Consider the following 10,235-nt stretch of genomic DNA (forward strand, 5'->3'; position numbering starts at 1 on the left):
GGGGCTTAGTCTAGAAAATAAAGACAATAACAGAAGGGGGGGGGGGGGGGGGGGGGGGGGGGGGGGAGGGAGGGAGAGAGAGAGAGAGAGAGAGAGAGAGAGAGAGAGAGAGAGAGAATCTTACAGCTGGGTCACATGGAGGCATTTTTCTCAAGTTTCCCTCCTTCAGATAACTCTACTGTGTGTCAAGTTGACATAAGTTTACACAGTAAGTCGCAGCAATAGCAATTGTCTCTCTCCAAGGGTAAACCCTGAGTGCACTTTTTCTCATCAGGAGAATCTACTCGGGGTGGACACACTGCTGGTGCTCACCCTGCATGCCACCATTGCAGAATTTCATCTGAGAGTGCAAAATGTCAAGGCCATCGTTTGTGAGCGGCCCCCTGAGAGCCTAGAAAGTTCCGGCCCTGAGTCGACCTATAAATATCAAATTGTACTGACTACCTGGAAGTCTATGCTGAAATTACAGCAACTTTAAAGGAGCTAGAAAGATTAGAGGTTATTTGCTCAACCCGAAGGCCTTTCTTCAGCTTGGTGTGTGGCCTGTGAAGATGCCAGACAGCTCCTATAAAAGACTTCAGTGTAGAGAGCTAAGTAAGGTAGACCCCACCTACACCGCTGTGCCCAGCACTGCTATGTAAGGTAATTACCATGTCTATGCCACTGTGCCCAGCACTGCTCTTATGACAGAGCAACAGATACAAGTAATGGGATCTCTCCATGTGGTTCTGGAACTTTCGAACACACCTATTTTCCTTCTTTCTCTTTTCTTGTTTCTTCTTCCTCCTCCTCCTTTTCTTCTTCCTCCTCCTCCTCTTCCTTCTTCTTTTCCTTCTTCCTCCTCCTCTTCCTTCTTCTTTTCCTTCTTCTTCCTCCTCCTTCTTTTTGTATTCTCTGAGTTGCTGAATCCCCAGTGGCTATTTACATTCAGAGGAGCCTCTGAACCACTCATGCAAAATTACCTTCCACACTGTCTATTTGTCAAGGGAAGGTGGCTGGAGACCTTGCTTTCTCCTCCTGCTCTCTTCCCTTAGTGAAAAAGTTTCACAACACGTCTCTGAAAGACTTCCCAGTGTGCACCTCAGGGAAGCAGGATGGGCAGTCAGTCCACACAAGGCAAGGGTGAGCTCTGCTGTGAAATTCTAGAGTCTTATACTCCAGTAAGAAGCATATCAATATCACACCCAGCAACTAAGTAAAAATGTACCACGTGATGTGAGTGCTAAAATAAATAGATGGCTCAAGAGGCTCCTGAGTAAGCTAAGGTCCTTGCAAGATAATCTTAATGGTCATGTCCCTTTGTGTTAGAAGTCACCAGATGTTCGGGGGACTATGGAAAAAAACAGCTTGAGCAAACAGTTCTAATAGCGTTTGGGTCCTAGCCATGGAAAGGGAAGGAAGCTGGCGCACAGTACTAGAACAGCAACTGCTGGATGAACGTGAAGCATTCCATCAGGAGGGGCCCAGCATCCCAGTAACAGCGAAAGCTGCTTATCCAAATAAAGGCCACGTCTCTTTCTCCGGTAGCGCGAAATCAAACTTGCCAGAGGCGGCTTGCACTTTTACAGCATTGCGGTGCGGTGTTTGCAAGTCCCGTCGCCAAGGCAGTGCAGGCTGTGTTGGCACCAGTATTCTTTCAAGCTTCTAAGCTGCCCCCGGGTAAGTGAACCAAGCGCTAGGAGAGGTAAAGTGCTAAGAGGGACACACCATCTGTCTGCAGAAGGGAGGACACCAAACGGGACTGGGTGGCTGTCGAAATGCAAATGAACACTGACACCGTGTGGCTGGAGAAAGGAAGCAAGAAAGCTAGAAAGCGTAGCCAGCGGACTGAGATAAGAGAGAGCAGAGTGGAAAGTACCAGTTGGTGAGATTTACCCTGTGACAATCCGTATGGACAGTTGTGGGGCTGTATTCGGAGGTCTGACTTTATGGCTGGCCCAATGGGAAAAGAACTGGTGGATGCTCTTTCCACCACTGAGGGGCAGCAGATCTTGGAGGACGGATGTAACAGAGTTCAACAGGAATCAGTGGTTTTCTATGTGGCTGGCAGCCCATAGCTGATTGAGGTTTGAAAATCGGGAAGCAGATGCCCTTACCAAGCTACAAGCCATCTGCCTCCAGAGATCACTCGAGGCTCTTATCTACAGTCTGGCCACAGTGATTTGGCACACACTGGAAAGTAGCTTAGAGCTACCTACCAACATTCCCATGAAATAGTCTGCTCTTCTGCATGGTAACAATAAACGTGAGGCATGTTCCAAATTAAAACACGGAGAGACTATACAGGGTCCGTATATGTCAGTAAGGATACAAATGCGTGCTCACCTGTGTGGACACTGCCGCAAGTCCATTGTCTCCAAGCCTTAATGCCTCAGTCTGCTAACCTGGGCCTAGTCTTGGAAGCCTCTACCCTCCATACAATATTATCTAGGCCTAGGGTGCTTTCAGCCTCCGAGACTTGCTGCTAAATAAGCTAACCCTTTCTTCTTCTTTCTGAACTCTGGCTCATTGGTTCAACTCAGCTCTTCTGGCTCAAACTCCTCTTCAAGCTGACTGGTTCAATCTGGCTTCTCTCTGTCTCTGAATTGCTCTGCTTGCCTCAAACTAACAGTAGCAATGTTCTTTTTTTTTTTTTAATATTTTTTTAATTATGTATTTTCCTCAATTACATTTCCAATGCTATCCCAAAAGTCCCTCATACTCCCTCACTTCCCTACCCACCCATTCCCATTTGGGGGGCATATAAAGTTTGCAAGTCCAATGGGCCTCTCTTTCCAGTGATGGCCGACTAGGCCATCTTTCGATACATATGCAGCTAGAGTCAAGAGCTCCGGGGTACTGGTTAGTTCATAATGTTGTTGCACCTACAGGGTTGCAGATCTCTTTAGCTCCTTGGATACTTTCTCTAGCTCCTCCATTGGGGGCCCTGTGACCCATCCAATAGCTGACTGTGAGCATCCACTTACGTGTTTGCTAGGCCCCGGCCTAGTCTCACAAGAGACAGCTATATCAGGGTTCTTTCAGCAAACGCTTGCTAGTGTATGCAATTAGTAGCAATGTTCTAATCTTCTGGCTCACTCTGTCTTTACCTGCAACCTGTCTCTGTACAACCGTTCTAGTAAAACTGTGTCTTAGAGTTCTCACTGCTGTGAACAGACACCATGACCAAGGCAAGTCTTTTTTTGTTTTTGTTTTTGTTTTGAGACAAGGTTTTTCTGTGCAGTCCTGGCTGTCCTGGAACTCACTCTGTAGACCAGGCTGGCCTTGAACTCAGAAATCTGCCTGCCTCTGCCTCCCAAGTGCTGGGATTACAGACTTGTGTCACCACTGCCCAGCCCCAAGGCAAGTCTTATAAAGGCAAACATTTAATTGGGGCTGGCTTACAGGTTCAGAGGTTTAGTCCATTATCATCATAGCAGGAACTACGGCAGCATGCAGGTAGGCATGGTGTTAGAGAAGGAGCTGAGAGTTCTGCATCTTGACCAGAAGGCAACCAGGGGAGACTGGCCTCCAGGCAGCTAGGAGGATGGTCTCAAAGCCTACCCCACAGTGACTCACTTCCTTCAACAAGGCCACACCTACTCCAAAAAGTCCACATCTCTTAATAGTGTCACTCCCTGGAACGAGCATATTCAAACCACCACACACTGCCTCCTTCCTCTTCCTCTCGCTCTAGGCTGCTCCACTCTCCTTCTCAACTCTACTGTACCACTCTCTAGGAACTCTACTGTATCCCTGTGCTGTGTGCTCCTCTTCCTCTTTGTACTGTCTGTCTCTCCATTAAGTAGCTGAACTCTCCTTGTGAGAGTTGGGAGTATCCTATTCTGTCAGATCTTTCTCTGATTCGTCACTTTTTCTGCCACTCAATTAGACATCACTCTCAAACATGGGTGTTTCCTTCTACAGACGAACTTTACCTGCATTGTTTGGATTAAAGCTGAGAGCTATGGATATGTTTATATTCCAGCCAGAGGGATTAAAGGTGTGTGCTAAGGGCTGAGCCACAACCTAACTAGAAACAAGCTCAGATATCCTGTAACAGAAAACGTTTAATTAGTTAATGTGTTGTGCAGCAATCCATGAGTGAAGCACACTGGGTCTTATCCCAACTCAGCGGTACCCACAGGCACGTCTCGGAGAACTGATAATGATTGGGGCACTCGCTTCACAGTCACAGGGCTAAAGGGACCAGGACTAGTTGTACTTCCATTCACTTTACAACTGTACACAGGCTGTTTTGACTGAAATAATTATGGGGTTATTAAAATGGAAATATAGGGTGCTGAACAGATGGCTCAGCAGTTAAGGGCATTTGCTAGGACTCGGGTCACTTCACAAGACCAACCTCATGCAGCTCACAACTGCTTGTAACTCCCAGTTTTATGAGCCCAATGCGTTCTTCTGGCCTATGCAGACACTGAATGCACATGGTATTCATACATACACTTAGCATGTGCGCGCACACATGCACACACATTAATAAAGAAATATTAACAAAGCCCCAACGATTAGAGTTTGAGCAAAGGTATGCTGCAGCAGAGGAAAAGTGTACCCCTCAGAGCTGGAGAGATGGTTCTGTAGGTTAGAACCTTGTCACTAAGCCCAATGACTGAGTTTGCCCCGCCCCCCAGGATCCATATTATGGAAGGAAAGAATTCTCTCTTACAGGTTGCCCTCTGATCTCTACCCTCATGAACAAGCAAAAAAACAAAACTAAAGAAATGTACTTTTTTTTTTTTAAGACAAGATCTCACTATATAGCCCTGCCTAGCCTGAAATTCTCTTTATAGACCAGGTTGGCTTCAAACTTACAGAGATCCATTTGCCCTTGCCACCTGGATGCTAGGATTAAAGGCATGAGCCCCACTATAGCCACCTAATGTCTTTTTTTGTGATGAGGAGCAGGGTCTTACTATGTAGCCCTGGGTAGCCTGGAACTGGCTAGGTAGACTAGGCTAGCTTTGAACTGGAGTTCTGCCCATCTCTGCCTCTCCAATGCTAGGATGAAAGGCACACAAGATCAGAGTGCTCTCTTAAGCATCTCACCACCCCTAGACAAAAGTAGTTTCTAAAAGAAGCCACTCCCAGAAGCTATAAGGCTATTGGATGGAAAATCCCATATCAGAAGTGAATTGCTTCTGTGAGTTGTTGGCCCCCTAGGCTCTACATGCTGCAGAGATTATTGGCACTGATGTTGGTTGTATGCCAGAACTAGATGTTAAGTTCCCATTGCAAAAGACAGTACATGATTTGGCTGCAGAGTGTGGAGAAATCCAGCTGAAACTGAGCTGGAGGCTCCTTCTCCCCTGATTGATTTCCTAGTCCTGGAGGGCACTGGCTGCGGAGCAAAGCTGGTTGTTGACAGTCCAGCTCAACAATGGACCCTGTGTGCTACACTACTGTCTTATTTAGGGTTTCTATACCACTATGACAAAACATCATGACCAAAAACGACCTGGAAGGAAAGGGTTTATTTCATCAGACAGCTTGTAGTCCATCCAGGGAAGTCCGGTGTTGCTTACTGTCTTGCTTCTCATGACTTGTTCAGCCTGCTCTCTTATATACTCCCAGGACCATGTGCCAGGGGTGGCACCACCCACAATAGACTGGGCCTTCCCATAGCAATCACTGATTAACAAAATACTCTATAGGTTTGTGTATAGGCATATCTTACAAAGGCATTTTCTCAATGGAGAATCTCTCTGTGTTGACATGAAACCATCCAGCGTGACTACCAACACTCTAAGCAAGATAAGCCCACTGATTCATTCGTGCCGTGACTATTTGTGGTTGGAACCAATTGCTCTCTGATTTAACTTAAGACTCCTCCAAAGGAGGGAACTTCATACTGCGTATGAGAGCAAAAACTTGTGGCTACATATGCTATAGGCTCCAGTAAAGGGACTCCTGCTACTGTTGCATTAGGCAGATGTGATGGGCCTGTCAAATTGTCTTCTAATTTATATTTACACTCACAGTTATATTTTGTGTTTACACACATAGATTACTGTGGGAAGACTCTGAAAATTAAGGTCGAACTCCACCATTAACTAGATATTAACTAGATATTAACTAGATAGCCTTCTGAGGCTCAGTGTGTAGTGAAAGACTCCCTTCGTTAGCAGCGCTTCTTCTCTGATCTTGTCTGAGAAATTCTAAGTGCGAGAATATGCACACACACACACACACACACACACACTACCTAAGGATATCACATAACCTCAGTTAGATTACATAATCAATTTCCTTTCTTCTGAGAAGAACCTATTCAGCTAGCACCTGCGATTCCCGAAATGCTTCCCCATGCTAATGAAACATTTCGGTACAATAAGCCCTCAGCCAATGACTTTTGCCCATCCTGGTTGCTCCTACCCTCAGTCCCCCAAAACTTTATGAGCCTTGAATCACCCAAAGTAAAGTGGATCTGTCTCCCGCAGTTGGTCCCAGTGTGATTATTCACCACACAGACTCACAGGGCTTCTGATACCCCCTCCCCCACATTCATCTTAGCTGTGGAGGAAACCTTTTTTGGAAAGGAGAGATTACTGTGTAGATGCATAACTGGTCAACTGTTTACAGTAAATAACTATTGCTGTGATTCAGTGGCCCGATATTCAGACGTAATTAGAAGGAAATAATCAGACATCTATATCACCCACTACAAAGCTCAAGGAGGAACATAAAAGAGGAGGAAGAGGCAGAAGAATGTGGGAGCTACTGGAAAGGGTGGAGTGCCACGTGACTTTTTCCTCCAAATTGAAACACTTCCACCTGGATGGAGAAGGAAGCCTTGTAAGTCTCAGGAATGTCCTGAAACATACAAGACTCAGACTACACCCATCCTTTCCCAAGAACCCTTAAGCAGTAGACAGCTGCTGAGGGAAGGAGGGTTATGTTTTGTTTTGTTTTGTTTTGTTTTGTTTTGTTTTGTTTTGTTTTGTTTTGTTTTGTTTTATTTTGTTTTGTTTTGTTTTGTTTTGTTTTCTTCCGGGACAGGGTTTCTCTGTATAGTCTTGGCTGTCCTGGAACTCACTCTGTAGACCAGGCTGGCCTCAAACTCAGAAATTCGCCTGCCTCTGCCTCCCAAGTGCTGGGACTAAAGGCATGCGCCACCACGCCTGGCTGGAAGGAGCCTTGTATGACACTAAGAGTGAGCTATCTCAGGAACTCCAGTCCTGCAGCTCCCATGAATCATCACAATGCAACTACACAAGTCTCCTGGTGCCAGCTTCTTGCTGTAGAGATGGGCAAGCTCATAAAACCTGGGAAAGCAGCACTTAGACCCGCATTGCTTGTCCCCTGATGCCACTCAACATGTGAAGAGAATATGGTAGTGTACAGTGTTATGTTAGTGTGCTCCAACACATATACACACACACACACACACACACACAGAGAGAGAGAGAGAGAGAGAGAGCAAAATTCTAAACTTACAGAGTAATTTCTCTGGAGTGTACACTGATTTACATGATCAAATGGACCCATTGTTTTTTTTTTTTTNTTTTTTTTTTTTTTAAAGATTTATTTATTATATGTAAGTACACTGTAGCTGTCTTCAGACACTCCAGAAGAGGGCGCCAGATCTCGTTACGGATGGTTGTGAGCCACCATGTGGTTGCTGGGATTTGAACTCTGGACCTTTGGAAGAGCAGTCGGGTGCTCTTACCCACTGAGCCATCTCACCAGCCCAAATGGACCCATTGTATGCTGGAGCCCTCTGTGTTTGTTTTCAGATTAACTTCTGGGCTGAAAGTGTAGAGGAATGTCACAGGAAAAACTTCTGAAGAGTGAAAAAAATCATACTGAACATATTATTTACAAATCTAATATATGTGTCACTTAAAACTCAAGTTATATTAGTGGTAATGGTTGTATAATATTGTGAATGTACTTAACACCACACATATATATGCATATGTGTGTATATATATATGTATACACATATGTATATATTACATAGATACACATATATAATTTTTTCATTTATATATACATATATATGTGAAAAAAATAAAATAAAGGAGGGTGAGAAAGAGAAGGCCATCTCTTTTTGGCTCATACATTCTTGAATTATTTGTAGAGCATATACACAACTTTTTAAAAAAATTTTTATTATTATAAATAAGTACACTTACTATTATAAATAAGTACACTCTTTAGACAGAGTCCACCAGAAGAGGACATCAGATCTCATTACAGGTGGTTGTGAGCCACCATGTGGTTGCTGGGATTTGAACTCAGGACCTTTGGAAGAGCAGTCAGTGCTCTAACCTGCTGAGCCATCTCACCAGCCCATACACAGCTTTTTTGAGGGCTCTCAAAGTAGCTTACTGGGTAAAAGTGCCACCAAACCTGATGACATGAATTTGGTCCCTGGGACCCAATGTGCATCCCAGAGAAACCACTGCAAATTTAGAAGGAGAGAAAAGACGCCTATAGGTTGTTCTCTAACTTCCACACAAGCAGGTGGGGCAGGCACCCTCTCCAGCCACTTGTGTATATGTAGTAACATTGTCAAGTCTGTTGGGCATTGCGGCTCATGCCTTTAATCACAGTAGTGGGGAGCCAGAGGCAAGTAGATTTTTAAGTTCAAGGCCAACCTGGTCTACAGAGTGAGTTTCAGAACAACCAGGGCTACATAGGGAGGCCCTGTCTTCACAAAACGATGCAAACAGACAAAAGTTTTCAAGATCACTTTTAAAAAAGATATTCTTGGCGGAGGTTGGAGCTACCAGCCTGAATACTAGGAGGTAGAAACTTAGCTTAGGTCTTCAGTGCACGCGGGTCCAGCTCCCAGGTCCCCTCTGGCTGAGTTTGCTTCAAGGGATCCTGGGTATTTGGGGAACATACCTGCGTCCCCCCTACTGTGGCCCTCTGCAAGGCCTGGTGCAGTGCGGCTGCTGTAGTGGGCTATGGGGATGGACTAGCTGTAGCAGAGCTCTCACCAACACATGGCTGATTTGCTGGCTGGCGTGTTTACAGGGCTCCCCCCATCTTTTCATACTGTGAGAGTTTCTATAAGTACATCCGGCACTACCGGGTAGCCCTCTCATCACTGGATTCCTGACTGAGAAGAGAACACCCAAGCTGACCAGACCTCAGGAACTGCCGGGCAAGTGGCAGGCTGGGATTCCAAATCAGGGCCATTTGACCTCATGACTTCTGCTCTTTCAGCTCCCCTGACCTGTGTTGAAACTATTTCTTGCCTGAATGGAAGGGAAGACTGTGCTTCCCTCTGGAGCGAGCCTGCCCGCCTGCCTGCCTGTCCGCCTGTCTGCCTGCCTGCCCGCCTTACCAGGTTTGCCTCTTGTCATCTCATGGTTGCATTCACTGTGGCCAAGGAAATGGACCCTTTGCCTTCATGGGGCCTGTGCTCTGTGCACAGTGCTCTCAGGACCCAGCAAGAAATGATTTCTCCATGTTTGTTGAATAAAGAATTAAGTGAAGAGTGTGAGCCATCTCCCACACCAGCGATGTTTTCTCTGTCTTCCCAAGCCCTATTCCTTCTCTCTGTAAATCCTGGACCATGGAAGCCCACTAGATGCTGGGGTTCCTGCCTCGAGTTTCCAGCATAAGCCCTCAAGAGCCCACAGGTGGCCCTATGGCCAGGAGTGTCCTTTCTTGTCCGGAGAGGTGACCGATCATCTTTTGGAGTTCTGCTCAGATTTCTCATCAATGAAGTTCCAGTCAACACTTATAAAATCTAGGCTGAGTGTCTTAAGTGGCCTCTCAGGACCTGCCCTGTCTCTTTCCATATCTCTCTGTATTGGGGAGAAGGAGAAGGAGCTTGGAGCATAAGAAGAGTAAAGGCTGGGGGCTGGAGAGATGGCTCAGCCGGTAAGAGCACTCACTGGCTGCTCTTCCAGAGGTCCTGAGTTCACAACTATCTGTAATGAGATCGGATGCTCTCTTTTGGTGTGTCTGAAGACAGCTACAGTGTACTTATATAATAATAATAATAATAATAATAATAATAATAATAATAAAAGATATTCTTATTCTTGCAGTGAAAAGGAGAAGAAAGGAAGATTTCAGGAGTATTTACAGCTATGGCTGGCAGAAGCTGTGGCCTCAGGCTTTCTGGCTAACCACTGTTAACCCAGAATAATGAGTGCTGTCTTCCAGTCGTGTAGGTGTCTGACTTCTTGCTATACCTTAGCTTAGCTTCTCCTCTGTATGTACGTGGAGAGAAGAGTGGGCTTGAGGGGGATGATGGAGGGAAGGAGAAAGAGAGG

This window comes from Mus caroli, chromosome 3 (genome assembly GCF_900094665.2).
Source record: "Mus caroli chromosome 3, CAROLI_EIJ_v1.1, whole genome shotgun sequence".
NCBI classification, from domain to species: domain Eukaryota; kingdom Metazoa; phylum Chordata; class Mammalia; order Rodentia; family Muridae; genus Mus; species Mus caroli.